This window comes from Balaenoptera ricei, chromosome 3 (assembly GCF_028023285.1).
Source record: "Balaenoptera ricei isolate mBalRic1 chromosome 3, mBalRic1.hap2, whole genome shotgun sequence".
Lineage (NCBI taxonomy): Eukaryota > Metazoa > Chordata > Mammalia > Artiodactyla > Balaenopteridae > Balaenoptera > Balaenoptera ricei.
The window spans coordinates 110,435,065-110,458,074 of record NC_082641.1 but is presented as its reverse complement, the minus strand read 5'-3'; positions in this window follow the sequence as shown (position 1 = coordinate 110,458,074).

Genomic DNA, 23,010 nt, shown 5'->3' with positions numbered 1-23,010 from the left:
ATGTGTTTACTGGCCATTTGTATATCCTTTAGAGATATGTCTATTCAAATCCTTTGCCCATTTTTTTTTTTATTTTTGGCTGCACTGGGTCTTTGTAGCTGCATGCAGGCTTTCTCTAGTTGCAGTGAGTGGGGGCTACTCTTCATTGTGGTGTGTAGGCTTCTCATGGCAGTGGCTTCTCTTGTTTTGGAGCACAGGCTCTAGGCATGCAGGCTTCAGTAGTTGCAGCACGTGGGCTCAGTAGTTGTGGTGCGCAGGCTCTAGAGCATGCAGGCTTCAGTAGTTGGGCATGTGGGCTCAGTAGTTGCAGCTCACAGGCTCTAGAGCATGGGCTCAGTAGTTGTGGCGCACGGGCTTAGTTGCTCTGTGGCTTGTGTGATCTTCCCAGACCAGGGATCGAACCCATGTCCCCTCCATTGGCAGTCAGATTCTTAACCACTGGACCACAAGGGGAGTCCCTTTGCCCATTTTTCAGTTGAGTTATTTGCCTTTTTATTGTTGAGTTGTAAGAGTTCTTTATATATTCTGCATACTAGACCCACGTCAGATAATATGATTTGCTTTCTCCCATTCTGTGGGTTGTCTTCTTTCTTGATTGTGTCCTTTGAAGCACAAATGCTTTTAAATTTTGATGAAGTCCATTTTATCAGCTTTTTACTTTGGTTGCTTGTGCTTTAGGTGTCATACCTACCCAAAGTCATGAAGACTTACATCAGTGTTTTCTTCTAAGAGTTTTATGGTTTTAGCACTTACGTTTAGGCTTTTGATCCATCTTGAGTTAATTTTGTATGTAAGGTAAGGGTTTAACTTCATTCTTTTGCATGTGGATATCTAATTATCCCAGCACTATTTGTTGAAAAGACTGTTCTTTCTGCATTTAATTGCCTTCACACTGTTGTCAAAAATCAGTTGACCACAGATGTATGGATTCATTTCTGGACTCTCAGTTCTATTCCATTGATCTATATGTCTATGCTTATGCCAGTATCACACTGCTTTAATGGTAAGTAGCTTTTTATTAAGTTTGAAATCAATAAATGTGAGTTCTTCAACTCATTTTGAATATTGTTTTGGCTATTTGTGTTACCTTGAAATTCTATATGAATTTTAGGATCAGCTGTTCAGTTTATGCAAAAAGGCCATTGGGATTTTGATTGGGATTGAACTGAATCTGTAGATTTCTCTGGGGAGTATTGCCTTCCTAATAATATTTTATTTCAATCCATGAACAAGGGATGTCTTTCAACTTATTGGTCTTTTTTTTTTTGGTTGCACCAGGTCTTAGTTGCGGCAGGCGGGCTCCTTAGTTGCGGCTCACCAGCTCCTTTACTTGCGGCACATGTGCTCCTTAGCTGTAGCTCGAGGGCTCCTTAGTTGTGGCTCAAAGGCTCCTTAGTTGAGGCACATGTGCTCCTTAGTTGCGGCTTGTGGGCTCCTTAGTTGTGACATGCAAACTCTTAGTTGCAGCATGCATGTGGGACCTAATTTCCTGAACAGGGATTGAACCCATGTCCCCTGCGTTGGGAGGTGGATTCTTAACCACTGCACCACCAGGGACGTCCCAATCAATGTATTTAAGTCTTCTTTAATATCTTTCAGCAATGGTTTGTAGTTTTCAGTGTACAAATCTTGTACTTTTGTGATTAAATTTATTCCTCAGTATTTTATTCTTTTTCTATTTTAAATGGCATTATTTCCTTAATTTTCTTTCAGATATTCATTGCTAGTGTATAGAAATACAACTAAGGACTTCCCTGGTGGCACAGTGGGTAAGTCTCCACACTCCCAATGCAGGGGGTCTGGGTTCGATCCCTGGTAAGGGAACTAGATCCCACATGCATGCTGCAACTAAGAGTTCGCATGCCACAACTAAGGAGCCCACTTGCTGCAACTAAGGAGCCTGGGAGCCGCAATTAAGGAGCCCACCTGCTGCAACTAAGGCCTGGTGCAACCAAATAAATGAATAAATAAATATTAAAAAAAAAAAGAAATCTAGCCTAAAAAAAAGAGAAAGAAATACAACTAGTTTTTGTGTGTGCTTGGATTTTGATTGGGATTGCATTGAATCTGTAGGTCAACTGAGGGAGAATTAACATCTTAACAATATTGAGCCTTATAATCCATGAACACAGCCTCCATTATATAGGTCTTTGATTTTTTTTATCAGATTTTTTTGTTATTGTAGTTTTCAGCATACAGAACCTTTACATGTTTTGTTACATTTATGCCTAAATACTTCATGTTTTTGTGCTATTATAAATGGTACCCTTTTTTGAATTCTGTTTTCCAGTTGTTCCTTGATAATATATGGAAATACAATTAATTTTTTATTTTGACTTTTTATCCTGTGACCTTGCTTAACTATTAGTTCATTCTAGTAACTATGTTAAAATTGCTTCAGAATTTTTTATGTAGACAAGCATGTCTACAAATAGAGACAGTTTTATTTCTTTATTTCCAATCTGTAGGCCTTTTATTTCACTTTCTTACCTTATTGCACTGGCTATGACCTAGAGTATGATAGTGAATAGGAATGGTGAAGGCAAATCTTTGTCTCACTTTCAATCTTAAGGAGAAGCATTCAGTTTTTCATCATTAAATATGATATAAGCTAAAAATTTTATGCAGATGATTTTTGTCAGGTTATGAGTATTTCTTTCTCTTCCTAGTTTGCTGACAGTATCATAAATGGAGGTTGAATTTGTTAAATGCTTTTTCTTTAACTACTGACATAATCAGTCATACAGCATTTTTCTTTTTTAGTCTGTTGATGTCATGAATTATTTACATTAAATCAGTTTTAAATGTTGAACTCACTTTGCATTCCTTGTATGAACCCCACTTAGTCATGATGTTGTCCTTTTGATATATTGATGGGTTCTATTTGCTAATATTTTGTTGTAGATTTTTGTGTCCAAGTTCATGGGAATGTTGGTTTGTAGTTTTCTTTTCCTGTAGTGTTTTTCTCTGGTTTTGTTATCAGGGTAATTCTGACCTCATAAAATAAGTTGGAAAGTGTTCCCTTCTATTCTTTTTTCCAGAAGAGTTTGTGTAGAATTTCTAGTATTTCTTCCTTAAATGTTTGGTAGAATCCACCAATGAACCCATTTTTGCCCAGGATTTTCTTTGTTGGAATACAGTTTAATAAGTGTAGAATTATTCAGGTTGTTTATTTCTTCTTGCATGAGCTTTTGGTAGTTTGTGGAGTTTTTCCACTTCATCCAAGTTGAATTTATTGATATCAGAGTGGTCTATAGTGATAGCCCTTCTTTCATCCTTGATAATAGGTAATTTGTATCTTCTTGTTTTCAATATCATTCTGACTAGAAGTTTGTGTTTTATTGATCTTTTTCAAGAAAATTAACTTTTGGTTTCATGGGTTGTCTCTATTGTTTCTGTTTCCAGTTTCATTGATTTCTGCCCTTACCAAATAATTCCCTTCCTTCTGCTTGCTTTGCATTTAATTTGCTCTTTTTCTGTACTCTAACAAAGGTTAGATTGTTGATTGGAAACTTTTCTTCTTTTCTAATATAAACATTAATGGCAAAGAATTCCTTGTAAGCACTGCTTTGGCTGTATCATGCAAAAAATTTAATAAGACTTTTTATATTGGGATAATTTTAGATTCATAGAACAGTTGCAAAGATAGTACAAAGAGTTACCATGTATATAATTTCACCCATTTTCCCCTAATGCTAACAACCTATACCAAGCCATGGTATATTTTTCAAAACTAAGAAATTAACATTGGTATATTAATATTAAGATCCAGACTTTATTCAGATTTCACCATCTTTTCTTCTAATGTCCTTTTTCTGTTCCAGGACCCAATCCAGGGTACCACAGTGCATTTAGTCACCATGTCTTCTTCATTTATTGCTTCCTTGTTTTCAATGGCATTAAAAACTTTAAAGCATACTGGTCAAGTATTTAATAGGATGGCCATCAACTTAGGTTTGTCTGTTTTCTTATGATTAGACTGAAGTTATGGGTTTTGGAGCAGAATGTGCTCTTCTTATTGTATCATTTTAGAGGGACACGACATCAACATTTCTTATTATTGGTGACAAATTTTGATCACTTGGTCATGGTTGTCACATAAATTTTAATATGTTACGTTTTCATTTAAATTCAATTCAAAATGTTTTCTAATTTCCTTTATGACTTTCACTTTGACTCATGAGTTATTTACAAGCATGTTGCTTAATTACCAAATGTTTGGGGATTTTCCACATATATTTCTATTTTTTACTTCTAACTCTATTCTGTCATAGTCTAGAGACATACTCTGTATGATTTTGGTTTTAAATTTGTTCAGGATTGTTTTATGGCAAAGAATTATGGTATACTTGGTGAATGTTTCATGTGCACTTGAAAAGAATGTGTATTTTGTTGTTGTTGGGCTGAGTGTACTATAAACATCAACTAGGTTAAGTTGGTTGATAGTGTTGTTTAGATTTTCTATATCCTTACTTATTTTGTTTGTTCTATTACTGAGGAGTGTTGAAGTCTAACTACAAATGTGGATCCTGTCTGTTTCCACTCAGTTCTGTCAGTTTTTGCTTCATGTGTTTTGAAACTCTTTGTTAGGTGTATACACAATTAAGATTATCTTCTTGGTTAATTTACCCCTTTTTCATCATATAATGTCCCTCTTGTACCAAGTATTATTTCTTCTTCTGAAGTCTATTTTGTCTGGTATTAATATAGCCACTCCAGCTGTCTTTTAATTGTGTCTTAATAGTATATCATTTTCCCATCATTCTGCTTTTTAAAAATTAATAGTTTATTTTTTAGAGAAATTTTAGGTTTACAGAAAAACTGAGCAGAAAATATAGTCTTCCCGTTTACCTCCTTCCCCCCTCAAAGACACAGTTTCTGCTATTATTAACATCTTGCCTTAGTGTGATACACTTGTTACAGTTCATCAGCAAATATTGATACATTATTATTAACTAATGCCCATAGTTTACAATAGCGTTCACTCTTGGTCTTCTACAGTTCTGTGGGTTTTTACAAATATGTAATGACATGCACCTACCATTACTGTATCATACTGAATAGTTTAACAGCCCTAATCTAATAATGCCCTGTGCTCTACCTATTCATTCATTCCTCCTCCCTCCTTGAACTTTTGGCCACCATTGATCTTTTCACTATCTCCATGGTTTTGCCTTTTCTAGAATGTCATATAATTGGAGTCATACATTATGTAGCCTTTTCAGATTGGCTTCTTTCACTTAGCAATATGCATTTTAGATTCTTCCATGTCTTTTCATGGCTTGATGGCTCATTTCTTTATATTGATAAATAATATTTTGTTATATGGATATACCACAGTTTGTTTATTCACCTATTGAAGGACATCTTGGATGCTTCCAGGTTTTGACAATTATGAATAAAGCTGCTGTAAACATTTATGTGCAGGTTTTGTGTGGACATAAGTGTTCAGCTCACTTGCGTAAATACCCAGGAGCACAATTTCTGGGTCCTATGGTAAAACTATGTTTAGCTTTGTAAGAAACTGCCAAACCATCTTCCCAAGTGACTGTTCCATTTTTCATTCCCACTAGCAATAAATAAGAGTTCCTGTTGTTCCATGTTCTCATTAGCATTTGGTGTTGGTGGTGGTTTGGTTTTTCAGCATTCTAATAGGTGTTAGTATTTAGTATCTCATTGTTTTAATTTGTAATTCCCTAATGACATATAATGTTGAGCATCTTTTCATGCTTACTTGCCTTCTATATATCTTCTTTGATGAGGTGTTCAGATACTTTGCCCATTTTTTAATTGGGTTGTTTGTTTTCTTATTGTTGAGTTTTAAGAGTTCTTTGTATATTTTGGATAACAGTTCTTTATCACATATTTATTTTGTACATATTTTTCCCCAGTCTGAGGCTTGTTTTTCGTTCTCTTGCCATTGTTTTACTTTTAACCTATCTTTGATTCTATTTTATTTTTTTGTTAAATAAATTTATTTATTTATTTTTGGCTGCGTTGGGTCTTCCTTGCTGCGTGCAGGCTTTCTCTAGTTGTGTCAAGTGGGAGCTACTCTTCGTTGCAGTGCACGGGCTTCTCATTGCAGTGGCTTCTCTTGTTGCAGAGCACGGGCTCTGGGTGCACAGGCTTCAGTAGTTGTGGCACATGGGCTCAGTAGTTGTGGCTCGCAGGCTCTAGAGCACAGGCTCAGTGGTTGTGGCGCATGGGCTTAGTTGCTCCGTGGCATGTGGGATCTTCCCAGACCAGGGCTCGAACCCGTGTCCCCTGCATTGGCAGGCAGATTCTTAACCACTGTGCCACCAGGGAAGTCCCTCTATCTTTAATTTTAAAGTAGGTTTCTTGTACACAGCATGTAATTGTCTTGCTTTTGACAATTTGACAATCCCTGTTGTTTGTGTGTTTAGACAATTTATATTTAATATAATTATGATAGAGTTGGATTAAAATCTACCATTTTTCTAGTTGATTCCTATTTGTTCCATCTGTTCTTTGTTCTTTTTTTTCTCTTTTTCTGCCTACTTTTGGATTGACTATTTTTTATTATTCTATTTGATCTCCATTATTGGCTTATTATTTGTACCACTTTTTAACAAATTTTAGTGATCCTAGAGTTCATAATATACTTCTTTTAATTAACTAAAATAATTCTTTGAGTAATACTGTACTACTTCATGTATAGTTTAAGAACCTTATAGTAATATTTCCATTTTCTTTCTCCCAATTTTGTGCCATAGTTGTCATACATTTAACTTTATTGTATGCTATAATTCCATAATACTTTGCTATTACTTTTGCTTTAGATAGTCAATTATCTTTTAGGACATTTAAAATACGAAAAAATATCTTTTATGTTTATCTTCATTTATTCTTTCCCAGACACCTTTATTTCTTTGTGTAGATCTAAGTTTTTTAGGGCAGAACTGTGGGTAGTAAATGATCAACTTTTATTTATTTGAAAAGATGTTTCATACTTCTCATTTCCAGTCCAGCATATAAGGAACTTAGAAGTTGCCATTTCATCCTAACAACAATAAAAGATGAACACACTAAAAAATCAACAACTCTGCTTAGATCCATCAGAGAAGTGAGGTCACAGGGCAAACCTCTGCACCATAAATTGGAATAACACAGGTAGATAGAATCACAACTTACTATAGCAGAAATCTACCTCCATGAGAATGAGTACTGGGATAGAAAAATCTTAACTGTGATTAACAAGTTCCTAGAGGCTCAGCGTGGACAAGATTGAGACATAAAAAAAACTCCAGGAGATCCTAGTCATCAGAAGGCTCTCACACTTTCCTGAGCTTTACCTGCAGGAACCCTGTCAGGTTCTCACAGTGAAGATCACAGAAAAATCCTCTCACACTTCAGGCAGGGGTAGAGAAAAAGGAACCATTTTGAATTATGCCAGAGCATTCTGTTCTTAACAAGGCCTGCTCTCAGGAGAATCTATTTTACCAGAGCTGGGGTTTTATCAGGGCCTAACTAACCTGGGGAAGGGGGATACCCAACTCCAGCTGTCTCTAGCCTTCCATGTGGGGGAAGGGAAATACCAACTGCAACACCTTCTAGCCATCCTCTCCCGCCTAAGGGGGGAAAAAACTGAGAAGCATTGGTGAAGCTGACAGTCCACAGGCACAGGATCACCAAAAGACTGACACCTAATCATGGGATTATAACATGCTTCCACTCTCTCCTTACCACTGCATTACTAAAGGCCTACTCACCGCGGTTCCTTTTACCCAATACATCATGTCCTTCTTTCAACAAAAGACTGTCAGTATACTAGAAGGGGGAAAAAAAACCAGTTTGACGAGACAGAGCAAACATCAGAACCAGACCCAGATATGGCAGGGATGTTGGACTTACCAGACCATAAATTTAAAACAACTGTGATTAATATCTAAAGGGCTCTAAAGGAAAAAATGGAAAACACACAAGACCAGATGAGTAATAAAAGCAGAGAGATGTAAGAAAGAATCGAAAATGCTAGAAGTAAAAAATACTGTAACAGAAATCAAGAATACCTTTGATAGGCTCATCAGGGTACTGGACACAGACAAGGAAAGAAACAGTGAGCTTGCAGGTATGTCAATAGAAATTTCCCAAAATGAAAAGCAAAGGGAAAAAGGCCTTTAAAAATAATGGAATATCCAGGAACTGTGGGACAACTACAAAAGGTATAAAAAACACATTATCAGAGTCCAAAAGAAGAAAGAGAGAAAGGAGCAGAAGAAATATATGAAGGATTAATGACTAAGAACTTCCTCAAATTAATTTCAGACACCAAACCATAGATCCAGGATACTCAGAGAATGACAAGCATGATAAATACTAAAAAAACCCTACACTTAGGCATATCATATTCAAACTGTAGAAAATCAAAGGTAAAGAAAAAAATCTTGAAAGAAGTCAGAGGAAAAAATAACTTACCGGAAGTGGTATAGTATTATTTGAAAGTGGACTTGGATTAATTGTAAATGTATATTGCAAACTCTAGAGTAACCACTAAGAAAAGGTTTTTTTTAAAGCAGCATATCAATTATACCTCAATAAAGCTGTAAAAAATTTTAACTGATACGCTAAGAAAGGAGAGAAAATGGAATTATATAAAATCCTCAATTAAAACCGCAAAAGGCAGAAAAGAGTGGAAGACAAGAACAGGAACAAAGAACAAGGGCAACAAATGGAAAATAGTAACAAATATAGTAGGTATTAATCAAACTATGTCAGTAATGACTTTACAGGTATCTTGGGAGACAGTTTGGCAGTTTCTTAAAAATATAAACATTGTCTTACTGTATCATCCAGCAATCACAACTAATCGGTATTTCCCTAAATGAGTTAAACCTTATATTCACACAAAAGCCTGCACACGAACGTTTATAGCAACTTTACGCATAATTGCCAAAACTTGGAAGCAACAAAGATGTCCTTTAGTAGGTGAATTGATAAACTGTGGTGCATCCAGACAATGGACTACTACTCAGGGCCAGAAAGAAATGAGCTATCAAGTCATGAAAAGACATGGAGGCATCTTAAATGCATATTGCTAAGCAAAAGAAGCCAAACTGAAAAGGCTACATAATGTATGACTGCAACTACATGGAATTCAGGGAAAGTCAAAACTTACAGAGACAGTAAGAAGATCAGTAGTTGCTAGGGGTTGGGGGGAGGGATGAATAGGCAGAGCGCAGTGGGTTTTTAGGGCAGTGAACTATTCAGCATGATACTGTAATGGTAGATACATATCATTATATATTTGTCCAAACCCATAGAATGTACAGCACCAAGAGTGAACCCTAATGTAATCTATGGACTTTAGGTGATAATGATGTGTCAATTTAGGTTCTTCGATTTTTGCACATGTGAAAAATTGCAATGTAAAAAAATTTTGCACCACTGTGGTACAAGATGTCAGTAGTGGGAGAGGTGTGCATGTGTAAGGGCAGGGAATGTCTAGGAACTCTCTGTACTTTCTGGTCAGTGTTGCTGTGAACCTAAAACTGCTCTTAAAAAATAGTCTATTTTCTGGAAAGTTATTTTATTTTTCCTTCAATTTAAAAGACTGTTTCATTGGGTGTTAAATCCTGGTTGACAGCTTTTTTTCTTTCAACACTTTGAAGATCTCACTCCATTGTTTTCTGGATTACATTGTTTATGAATATGTCTGCTATAATTTTTAATCTTTGTTTTTCTGTGTGTAATGTTTTGTTTTTGTCTTGCTGCCTTCAAGATTTTTCTCTTTGTCTTTGGTTTTCAGCAGTTTGAATATGGTATGTCTAAGTGTGATTTTTGGGGAGGTAGTAGTTATCCTGTTTGTGATTTCTGAGCTTCTTGTATCTCTAGTTTATATTTTTCATTGTTTTCTGAAAATTCTTGCCTAACCTATCTTTAAATGTTTCTCTTTTTTTCTTTAATTATATTTCTTCCTTCTAGGATTCTAATTACACATATATTAGACCACTTGATATTGTCTCATAGCTCTTGGATTCTCTTTTCTGGTTTTTTACACACCTTTTTCTCTTTGTGTTTACATTTGAGTAATTTCTGTTGCCCTATCTTCAGGTTCTGTGATCCTTTCCTTGGCTGTGTTGAGTCTACAATGAGCCTGTCAAAGGCATTCTTCAGCTGTCTTATTGTATTTTTTATTTCTAGAATTTCCATAGTGTAATATCATGATGTAAATATGATTTTTTTTCTGGAAGTATGCACATTTCTTCTTTTCCTAAGCCATTAGTGTGGAGAGTTGAGTCAATTTAGTTAGTATGTGACCTGGGTTTGAGATCACTTTTGGTTGTTATATTTGCCTTCAGTGTACTTTCAGCTTCAAAACATTTTGCTTAGGTAGGGGCTAAGTTTCCAGAAGTTTTGTTTTGTTTTTTAAATATTCCTGCTTCACCTGCAGCTTTGAGACTTCCCAGTGGACTTGCACCTCAGAAGGATTTTCTTGATGCACTCTTGCCCCTCCCCAGCAGTAATCTTCTTTCGCCTGGTATTCATGCTTGCTAGCCTAGTGGTGGAGACCAGTGGGGATCCTGTGTTGTCCTGGTCCAGCCTTAGTTATAGACAGTTTGCAAACTCTATTGCCCTATGGGATGTCAGGAAATTATCTGGCCCCAGATCTTTAGAAGTGTTCTACCATTGTGGGAGAGACATTATACTATCTCCTGTCCAAGATCCACCAAAGATACAAGGAAGAGTTTTGAATGTCATGGAGAGGAGGGTCAAGATCACTGAGAAAGCTCCAGGGACAGGAATAGTCTCCTTGTGAGCACCCAGTGAAGGTCTTTGGAGAAGAGATGTGAGAGGTGTGAATTTCCCTTGTGTCTGTGACTCCCAGGAGTCCCATACTCTCACATAACCCATACTTTGCCTTTAGCAATTTATTTAAAAGTTTTATGTGAATTCTTCTTATCTTCTTCTGTGGTACCCAGTGTTTCATCCTTTTGTGTTCTGCCACAGGTGAACATGTGCTCTTTGATTGCTCTATGACTCAGATCTCTGATGGATTCAGGAAAAGTTACCGTTTTGTAGTTTATCCGGTTATTGTTTTGTTGTTGTTGTTAGGGTGTGAGCAGTACTCTTCCCAGCTTTCTCCATCCTGGAATTCTTCTTTGTGTTTTGAGGAATTTTTTCCCTAATCCATTCCATATGTATTTAATATGTAGCATAATAATTGATGTTTCCTTTCATTTACTTGCAATTTTGATTCCCTCTTTGACTTACAGTTATTTAGATAGTGACTTTAAAAAATTTCTTTAAAAATATTTATTTATTTATTTATTTGGCTGCGCCAGGACTTAGTTGTGGCGTGCGGGATCTTTGTTGCAGCATGTGGGATCTTCATTTGCAGCATGCAGGATCTTCAGTTGCAGCATGAGGGATCTTTTAGTTGCAACATGCAGGATCTTTAGTTGAGGCATGCGAACTCTTAGTTGCAGCATGTGAACTCTTAGGTGCGGCATGCAGGATCTAGTTCCCTGACCAGGGATCGAACCTGGGCCCCCTGCATTGGGAGCTCAGAGTCTTAGCCACTGCACCACTAGGGAAGTCCCTAGATAGTGACTTTTAAAAGTCACTATCATTCTTATGACTTTTGGCCACAAAGTATATTCAATATTTATAGGATATAGTGTTTAATATCTCTATTAAGCCAAGTTTATTAATTATTAATAATAGTCAAGTTCTCTATATCTTTATTTGCTTGATCTGTTAGAGTGAAAGACGTATGTTAAGGTATCCATTATGACAATAGCTTTACACATTTTTTTTTTTAATTACCTTTCTTTCTTCCTGGCTGTTTTAGTTATTTTGTAAGCTGTTTTTCAGCCCAGAAATATTCATGAATGTCTTCGTTTTGGAATATCATAACAAAATAACCCTCTGATTTCATTTAGTTGTTTTTTTCTATTACAACTTCTGATTTCTTCTTGTTTCATGTATCTTTGGCCGTCTCTTTATTTTTAATCTGTTTTGTCCATATCCACTGAAAACTCAAGGGCATGTTTACTGTCCTCCCTTCCCTAGACTACTGATATAGGTTTCTCATTGGTCTCCTTGTTTCTCCTTTTACCTTACTATAATCCATTCTCCACTCAGCAGCCAGAGTAATAATTTTCCAGCTGAAAGCTCTCCTGTGGCTTCTCTCACACTTACACTTTTTACTATGGCTTATGTTAATGTAATCTACACCAGCCTACCTCTCCAACCTCATCTCATCCGACTCTCCCCTTTGCTCCCTATGCTCTAGCCATGCTGGCTTTATTTCGTTTTCTAAACCATGCCGTGTTTTTACTTCAGGGCTTTTACACAAGGTAGTTTCTCTACCTAGAAGGCTTTTTACCATGACTAATGCCCCCTTTTCCTTCAGGACTAAGTGCATTTGTCACCTCAGAGAATTCTCCCTGACTACTCAATCTAAAGTAGGCATTCTGTCACCAAGTCACTCTATTATGTTGCTTTATTTTTTTTCTTTAAAGCATTTACTAATATCTGAAATATTTCTAATCATTTATCTGTGGGACTCAGTGAGAGTGGGTACCTTGTGTGAGCTGTTTTCTGTTATATCCCTGGCACCTGTAACCCTGTATATCTCAGGGAAGTTTTCTACAGCTATTTCTTTAGGTCTTCATTTAATCAGTTTTCTCCTTCTAAAATTTCTTTTGTACTCATTTACCTTGCCTGGAGTTTTCTTCTAGATGTCATAATTTTCTTCTTTTTATGTGTTTCCTTGAATTTCTTTTTAAGTTTGCTCACTAATACACTGATTCTGTTTTCTGTGGTACCTAGTTCTTATGTTTACTGCTTCCATTGAGATATAAAATCTGCAATTCTGTAATCACATTTTTTTCTCTCTGCACTTTTTTCTCTAATTATATTGTTCCTCTTGATGCAGTGTCCTTTTGGAATTTGTTGGAAAAGTTATTCCTCAGGTTGGGTCACTTTTTGTGAACTGCTAAATTTTTTTTGTTTTGAATTTTATTTTTTTATACAGCAGGTTCTTATTACTTATCCATTTTATACATATTAGTCTATATATGTCAATCCCAATCTCCCAATTCATCACACCACCAACCCCCGCTGCTTTCCCCCTTGGTGTCCATACATTTGTTCACTACATCTGTGTCTCAATTTCTGCCCTGCACACCGGTTCATCTGTACCATTTTTCTAGGTTCCACATATATGTGTTAATATACGATATTTGTTTTTCTCTTTCTGACTTACTTCACTCTGTATGACAGTCTCTAGATCCATCCACGTCTCAACAAATGACCCAATATCGTTCCTTTTTATGGCTGAGTAATATTCCATTGTATATATGTACCACATCTTCTTTATCCATTCGTCTGTCAGTGGGCATTTAGGTTGCTTCCATGACCTGGCTATTATAAACAGTGCTGCAATGAACGTTGGGGTGCATGTGTCTTTTTGAATTATGGTTCTCTCTGGGTATATGCCCAGTAGTGGGATTGCTGGATCATATGGTAATTCTATTTTTAGTTTTTTACGGAACCTCCATACTGTTCTCCATAGTGGCTATATCAATTCACATTCCCACCAACAGTGCAAGAGGGTTCCCTTTTCTCCACACCCTCTCCAGCATTTGTTGTTTGTAGATTTTCTGATGATGCCCATTCTAACTGGTGTGAGGTGGTATCTCATTGTAGTTTTGATTTGCATTTCTCTAATAATTAGTGATGTTGAGTAGCTTTTCATGTGCTTCTTGGCCATCTGTGTCTTCTTTGGAGAAATGTCTATTTAGGTCTTCTGCCCATTTTTGGATTGGGTTGTTTGTTTTTTTAATATTGAGCTACATGAGGTGTTTATATATTTTGGAGATTAATCCTTTGTCTGTTGATTCGTTTGCAAATATTTTCTCCCATTCTGAGGGTTGTCTTTTCGTCTTGTTTATGGTTTCCTTTGCTGTGCAAAAGCTTTGAAGTTTCATTAGGTCCCATTTGTTTATTTTTGTTTTTATTTCCATTACTCTAGGAGGTGGATCAAAAAAGATCTTGCTGTGATTTATGTCAAAGAGTGTTCTTCCTATGTTTTCCTCCAAGAGTTTTATAGTGTCCAGTCTTACATTTAGGTCTCTAACCCATTTTGAGTTTATTTTTGTGTATGATGTTAGGGAGTGTTCTAATTTCATTCTTTTACATGTAGCTGTCCAGTTTTCCCAGCACCACTTACTGAAGAGACTGTCTTTTCTCCATTGTATATACTTGCCTCCTTTGTCATAGATTAGTTGACCATAGGTACGTGGATTGATCTCTGGGCTTTCTATCTTGTTCTATTGATCTATGTTTCTGTTTTTGTGCCAGTACCATATTGTCTTGATTACTGTAGCTTTGTAGTATAGTCTGAAGTCAGGGAGTCTGATTCCTCCAGCTCCGTTTTTTTCCCTCAAGACTGCTTTGGCTCTTCGGGAGCTTTTGTGTCTCCATACAAATTTTAAGATTTTTTGTTCTAGTTCTGTAAAAAATGCCATTGGTAATTTGATAGGGATTGCATTGAATCTGTAGATTGCTTTGGGTAGTATAATCATTATCACAATATTGAGTTTTCCAATCCAAGAACATGGTATATCTCTCCATCTGTTGGTATCATCTTTAATTTCTTTTATCAGTGTCTTTTAGTTTTCTGCATACAGTTCTTTTGTCTCCCTAGGTAGGTTTATTCCTAGGTATTTTATTCTTTTTGTTGCAATGGTAAATGGGAGTGTTTCCTTAATTTCTCTTTCAGATTTTTCATCATTAGTGTATAGGAATGCAAGAGATTTCTGTGCATTACTTTTGTATCCTGCAACTTTACCAGATTCATTGATTAGCTCTAGTAGTTTTCTGGTGGCATCTTTAGGATTCTCTATGTATAGTATCATGTCATGTGCAAACAGTGACAGTTTTACTTCTTCTTTTCCAATTTGTATTCCTTTTATTTCTTTTTCTTCTCTGATTGCCGTGGCTAGGACTTCCGAAACTATGTTGAATACTAGCGGTGAGAGTGGACATCTTTGTCTTGTTCCTGATCTTAGAGGAAGTGCTCTCAGTTTTTCATCATTGAGGATGATGTTTGCTGTGGGTTGGTTGTATATGGCCTTTATTATGTTGAGGCAGGTTCCCTCTATGCCCACTTTCTGAAGAGTTTTTATCATAAACGGGTGTTGAATTTTGTCAAAAGCTTTTTCTGCATCTATTGAGATGATCATACGGTTTTTATTCTTCAATTTGTTAATATGGTGTATCACATAGATTGATTTGCATATATTGAAGAATCCTTGCATCCCTGGGATAAATCCCACTTGATCATGGTGTATGATCCTTTTAATGTGTTGTTGGATTCTGTTTGCTAGTATTTTGTTGAGGATTTTTGCATCTATATTCATCAGTGATATTGGTCTGTAATTTTCTTTTTTTGTAGTATCTTTTTCTGGTTTTGGTATCAGGGTGATGGTGGCCTCATAGAATGAGTTTGGGAGTGTTCCTTCCTCTGCAGTTTTTTGGAAGAGTTTGAGAAAGATGGGTGTTAGCTTTTCTCTAAATGTTTGATAGAATTCACCTGTGAAGCCATCTGGTCCTGGACTTTTGTTTGTTGGAAGATTTTTAATCACAGTTTCAATTTCATTACTTGTGATTGGTCTGTTCATATTTTCTATTTCTTCCTGGTTCAGTCTTGGAAGGTTATACCTTTCTAAGAATTTGTCCATTTCTTCGAGGTTGTCCATTTTATTGGCATAGAGTTGCTTGTAGTAGTCTCTTAGGATGCTTTGTATTTCTGTGGTGTCTGTTGTAACTTCTCCTTTTTCATTTCTAATTTTATTGTTTTGAGTCCTCTCCCTCTTTTTCTTGATCAGTCTGGCTAATGGTTTACCAATTTTGTTTATGTTCTCAAAGAACCAGCTTTTAGTTTTATTGATCTTTGCTATTGTTTTCTTTGTTTCCATTTCATTTATTTCTGCTCTGATCTTTATGATTTCTTTCCTTCTGCTAACTTTGGGCTTTGTTTTTTCTTCTTTCTCTAGTTCTTTTAGGTGTAAGGTTAGATTGTTTATTTGAGATTTTTCTTGTTCCTTGATGTAGGCTTGTATAGCTATAAACTTCCGTCTTAGAACTGTTTTTGCTGCATCCCCTAGGTTTTGGATCGTCGTGTTTTCATTGTCATCTGTCTCTAGGTATTTTTGGATTTCCTCTTTGATTTCTTCAGTGATCTCTTGGTTATTTAGTAACATATTGTTTAGCCTCCATATGTTTGTGTTTTTTACGTTTTTTTCCCTGTAATTCATTTCTAATCTCATAGTGTCGTGGTCAGAAAAGATGCTTGATATGATTTCAGTTTTCTTAAATTTACTGAGGCTTGATTTGTGACCCAAGATGTGATCTATCCTGGAGAATGTTCCGTGTGCACTTGAGAAGAAAGTGTAATCTGCTGTTTTTGGATGGAATGTCTTATAAATATCAATTAAATCTGTCTAGTCTTTTTTGTCATTTAAAGCTTCTGTTCCCTTATTTACTTTTGTTTTGGATGATCTGTCCATTGGTGTAAGTTAGGTGTTAAAATCTCCCACTATTATTGTGTTACTGTAGATTTCCTGTTTTATAGCTGTTAGCAGTTGCCTTATGTATTGAGGTGTGCCTATGTTGGGTGCATATATATTTATAATTGTTATATCTTCTTCTTGGATTGATCCCTTGATCATTATGTTGTGTCCTTCCTTGTCTCTTTTAATAGTCTTGATTTTAAAGTCTACTTTATGTGATATGAGTATTGCTACTCCAGCTTTCTTTTGATTTCCATTTGCATGGAATATCTTTTTCCATCCCCTCACTTTCAGTCTGTATGTGTCCCTAGGTCTGAAGTGGGTCTCTTGTAGACAGCATATATATGGGTCTTGTTTTTGTATCCATTCAGCAAGCCTGTGTCTCTTGGTTGGAGATTTAATCCATTCACGTTTAAGGTAATTATCGATATGTGTGTTCCTATTACCATTTTCTTAATTGTAATGGGTTTGTTTTTGTAGGTCCTTTTCTTCTCTTGTGTTTACCACTTAGAGAAGTTCCTTCAGCATTTGTTGTAGAGCTGGTTTGGTGGTGCTGAATTCGCTTAGCTTTTGCTTGTCTGTAGAGCGTTTGATTTCTCTGTCGAATCTGAATGAGATCCTTGCCAGGTAGAGTAATCTTGGTTGTAGGTTCTTCCCTTTTATCACTTTAAATATGTCATGCCACTCCCTTCTGGCTTGTAGAGTTTCTGCTGAGAAATCAGCTCTTAACTTTATGGGATTTCACTTGTATGTTATTTGTCGTTTTTCCCTTGTTGCTTTCAATAATTTTTCTTTGTCTTTAATTTTTGTCAATTTGATTATTGTTTGTCTCGACGTGTTTCTCCTTGGGTTTATCCTGCCTGGGACTCTCTGCACTTCCTGGACTTGGGTGGCTATTTCCTTTCCCATGTTAGGGAAGTTTTCGACTATAATCTCTTCATATATTTTCTCTGGTCCTTTCTCTCTCTCTTCTCCTTCTGGGACCCCTATAACGTGAATGTTGTTGCATTTAATGTTGTCCCAGAGGTCTCTTAGGCTGTCTTCATTTCTTTTCATTCTTTTTTCTTTATTCTGTTCCGTGGCAGTGAATTCCACCATTCTGTCTTCCAGTTCACTTATCCATTCTTCTGCCTCAGTTATTCTGCTATTGATTCCTTCTAGGGTATTTTTCATTTCAGTTATTGTATTGTTCATCTCTGTTTGTTTGTTCTTTAATTCTTCGAGGTGTTTGTTCTTTAATTCTTCTAGGTCTTTGTTAAACATTTCTTGCATCTTCTCGATCCTTGCCTCCATTCTTTACCGACGTCCTGGATCATCTTCACTGTCATTATTCTGAATTCTTTTTTGGAAGGTTGCCCATCTCCACTTCATTTAGTTATTTTTCTGGGGTTTTATCTTGTTTCTTCATCTGGTACATAGCCCTCTGTCTTTTCATCTTGTCTGTCTTTCTGTGAGTGTGGTTTCTGTTCTGCAGCTGCAGGATTGTAGTTCTTCTTGCTTCTGCTGTCTGCCCTCTGGTGGATCTAAATTTTTTTTGTTTGTCTCACATTTTGATTTATTTGTTTACTTTTCATTACGGAGGGAGACCTGAGTTTGCCCAGTACTAGGAGTTGAGATGACTTTGCCATAGATTGCCATATCTATCCTCCTTTAATGCTTTCAGGCTTCTGAGATGAGCAAGAGCATTATGGGCAGTGAAGCTGTGGTAAAGGGAAGAGTCAGGTCTGATATGGGGAATAGTCTTTTTCATCAAAGGGAGACTCTATAGCCTTGGAGAATCAGAGGAATTGGGAACTGGTTTAGCTGTATGTGAAGATGGGATAAATGTACGAATAAAATAGAACCACCTCTCAGTTATCTGTATTGACTCTGGCAGAAACATCTAGCATGGCTCCTGGCACAGAGTTAATACTCAGAATATGTTTGTTGAAATGAACCAGAGCACACTGAGTGATTGCTGTATGCCTGGCTCTGTGCTGGGTGCTGTGGGAAATTCAGAGACGATAATCCCATTCCTGCAGTGGGCTTTATCTGGTAGGAATTAATAGCCATTTGAAGAGTTAAAAAACAAAGGAAGAAATTTCTCAGTAAATATAGGTGTGTTAAAAGAAGGGAGAGGTCCCTTTGAACTGGTTAGTTGCATAAGTCTTCCAGAATGGGACAATATTAGCTGGGTCTTAAAGTGGTTGGAAAAAGGAAGGATGTGGTTAGGGTGAACTGGCTTGTGGGAGTAGCTGATATAAAGGTGATATAGAGGCCTTAATCAGCATGATGTGCATGGGAGAAGTAAAAGGATCAATTCGTCTGGAACAGACAAGATGTGGGTATAGAGTAAATAGGCCCTGGCCCCATGAGCCTGAGCCTTGATTGCTAAGTGTGGGATTTTAGCCTTTACCTTGTGGCTGCTAGAAGGTGTTAGAGGCCTTGAGCCAGGAAGAAAGAACTATGGCTAGAACTGCTTGAGGAAGCTCCGTCGGTACATTTCCATTGGTGTGAGATGGGCAGGATGTAAGATGTCTCCTCTTGTGTTTTTCCTCCTTTCACCTCATCTGTCTCTTCTCTGTTTCTTTTCTTTCTCCAACCTGCATCAGTCTCCTGGGATATTCCCTGGAGTGACTTCTGATTCCTACCATCTCCAAAACAGTAACAAGATCAGCACCACACTCTTTACTTGCTAGTAGCTGCTGCAATCAGGGCTGCGGGTAGTATGCCAGATATGGCAGAGATGTTAGAGTTTTCCAGAGGGAAGTTCTGCATCCTGAACGCTGAGCTGGGAGCATACAAAATGGATGTTATATTCTTGTCATATGGCTTATGAAAATTGGCCTTAAGAAAAGAAATAACAAATGGAAGGACGTTATTGTCACTCCGTGGCTTGGGGGTGGGTGGGGAGGAGGGAGTACTGGGTTCACCAATTGTCTGAGCTTCTAAGAGTTTTTGCACATCTGAAGAACTGCCTTGCCTAAAAGGCCCAGGAGACCATATCGTCTAATGGTTAGAAAGTTGACGCATCTCTCAACCCATCACTCTGCCTCCTGTGTCACTCCCTATGGATGACAGGGAAGTCCAGTCCCAGCACTGTGTCCAACCTGGTGCTTCCTTTGGCCACTTGCCAAAGTGGGCTTCTCACTAATGGGAATGGAGATGAAGATTTCACCCAGATATCATTAGGATTACACTGTTCTACCATTCTGAGTTTGTTACGCCTGTTCCACATCTCTCAATTTTACTAATATACTCCCTTTCCTAGGGTTTTTCTGAAAACATCACTTGGTCAAGGTTTTTTTGTGTGAGCAGCAGATGCTTGAGAAGATTTGAGGTACTGCAGCTGTTCTTTGCTGTCATGGCACTTGCTCCGAGCTTCATCCATCATAAGGGCTTTGTGTCTCATGTGTTTCATAGTGTTTTCTGTACCAATCTCCACTGTGCATCTCCTACCCTTTGGCAAACTCTGTGCCAAACAAATAGGACAGATTCAGCCTAGAACTGTGCTGTCCAGTACAATAGCTACTAGCCATATATGGCTATTTAATTGAATGTAGCTAATTAATTAAAATTAAATAATATATGGACTTCCCTGGTGGCGCAGTAGCTAAGAATCCGCCTGCCAATGCAAGGTACACAGGTTCAAGCCCTGGTCCGGGAAGATCCCACATGCCATGGAGCAACTAATCCCGTGCACCACAACTACTGAGCCTGCACTCTAGAGCCTGTGAGCCACGACTACTGAGCCCACGTGCCAAAACTACTGAACCCCCTGCGTCTAGAGCCCGTGCTCCGCAACAAGAGAAGCCACCGCAATGAGAAGCTCATGCACGCAACGAAGAGTAGCCCCTGTAGCCCCTGCTCGCCACAACTAGAGAAAGCCCGCACGCGGCAACAAAGACCCAATACAGCCAAAAATAAATAAATAAATAAATAAATAATTTTTAAAAATAATATAAAAAATTATCTATTGCCTTAACCATATTTCAAGTGTTTGATGGTCACATATGGCTTGTGGCTCCTATATTGGACAGTGCAGATACATAATTCTCATCATCACAGAATATTCTGTTGGAATGCTGGTCTAGAATAATATAGCCAAATTCCAGCAGGACTGTCCAGGTAGATGTAGGTACTCCAAGGCAGGTTCAAGTTCTTCATTGCCACTATGTGAAGCAGATGTACCTACCTCTTCATTATTCCAGTTGTCCATCTGGTAACTATTAGATTAGACACACACACACTCTCTCTCTCACTCGTTAATTCTTACAGACTGGATATTCTAAACCCATAAGAAAGAAGAGAAGCATTTTCCAAATTGCTCCATAATTTTTCTTACCCACGACATGGTTAATACCTCATGTTATTATGCAAGGAAGTCCTTCTTTTTCACTGTGTGCCCCTTTGGGCCTGTCATGAGGAAGAAAATAAGCCCATTTTTGAACTTCTCTCCTTTAGTGTCAGGCCACTCGGCTCTAAAAGGATGCAATAGAAGCTCTTCTTATTCATTCCTTTTTAAGAGCCTGATGAAGTGGTCTCTACCTCCCAGTCTCTGCTGAGGCTCTGGAGGTAGAGACCGGGAGTCTCAGCATTGGGAAGGTCTTCTTAGATGCTGTAGTCTTTTGTCATTTCACACCTTAACCTCAAAGGAAGCCCTTTTTCCTGGGATGGAGCACTTTAGTTCCCACAACTCTTCTCTGAAGTCACTGTAGAGTGGGTGGAGGGAGATGAAGGCGATGCTTTGGTCTGAACTTTTTGAGTAACCTTAGGAGTGGCTCTGTTAAAACCAGAGGGTTTTTTTCTTTACCACACCACCCCCAGGATTCCATTTCCTGCACATGTGGCATCAGCACCTCTAGTTATCTTGGCCCAGGCCTTTGGACCATTCCTTGGGAGGGCTCTACCCTCTGCATTGAGCTCCATTTGTACCTCTCCAGTGGAAACAATGACTTTCTTTGCCCTGACCTGGTAGGAAGGCTCTTTCCTCTTGGTTAACCAAAGTGGGAATTAGGATTACTGCCTCTGTGGGTAAAAGACATTTTGCATGTTGGAGAAAGAGGTAGGTAGTGGTTTCATCTGCCACTACTGCCCATGGATGTGACTGGAACCTCCTCCTGATGCAGAACCCTGCCTCTTCCATTGGCCCTTTCCCACTCCTATACTATTTTGACTTTCTACTCACCCTTTTTCTAACCCTGATGCCATCCTAGACCTTTTTTTTCTGTCCCTTCTCTTGCCCCAGTTCTAGCCACTGCCCTGGACTCAAGGTCAGTTGAGGGGAACAGTCTCTCAAAATCTGGGCAAAGATCTTTGGGGGTGGGGTGCTGCTGGGATGCACGGTGAGGACATGAGGAGAGGCACACATAATCTGAATGCTGGTATTTGCCTGACAGGGCTGGATCTTCCATGGCCTTCCTCACTGTCTGTCTTTGAACTTCTTTCATAAGAGGAACCTTTATCTTCTGGCCCTCTGGCTATCCAGTACTTTATACCTGCCCCCCATTCCCTACTTGAGGACATTCAACTGTGCTGCAGGAGAGAGGTGGCCCATGCCCCCACCTTCAGGGGCCAGGGAGATCCATGAGCCTGGCAATGAGGCCTAGGCAGAGACATGGCAGGTGAACAGAGACATCTGGAGTCTAGTCACTCATGGACCGCAGGGACCCCTGCAGAAGAATCAGGCTCCAAACTTTAGCCTTTGCTTGGCCAACTCCTAATGATTTTATAAAAAATAGTTTTGTCTTTTAATTACCCAAGTGATGTACGAATACATTCTCCTCTTGTAACATCTAGAGGAGAATATTATCTTCCTGTAAAAAAAAGAAAGCAGTTCAGCCTGACAATTATAAAATTGTAAAGCTAAATAAAGTGCCCTTTGACTGCCTCACCTGATCCTAATCCCCTCTCCCAGTTCCCACAAGTAACCACAGTTCTCAGTTAGGTGTATATCCTTCCAGATCTTTTATTATACATTTATTTACTGACCCTGTATATCTATAAAAAAAAATAGATAGGGTTCTTTTGTGGTTTTCTGCTTTTCTTTACTTCTCTCTCTCTTTCATAAATGATGTACTATACCTATCACTCTGCAGTTATCAGTCAGTGATATATTAGAGATCACTCCTGGGTTGGTTCAAAGAGAGAATGTGCATTTTGGAATTGCTGCACAGTATTCTCTAGCATGAACATACCTCAGTTTATTTATTCATCTCTGGTTGACGTAAATTTTATGCATCTGCAGAATTTCACTATTACACACAGGCTGCAATGAATATTCTTGTATATGCTTCATTAAGCACACAAGCAAGCATCTTTTCTGGTAGATACAACATAAGAAATTACAGACTCATGGGAATATATATATTTACATTTAGTAGAGTCTGTCAACTTGTTCTCTAGGGACAAGTTAGATCCACTAACATTACATACCTACGAAGCCTGTTAAAACCATTGTCTTCATAGTATCAAATGTCACATACAGAAT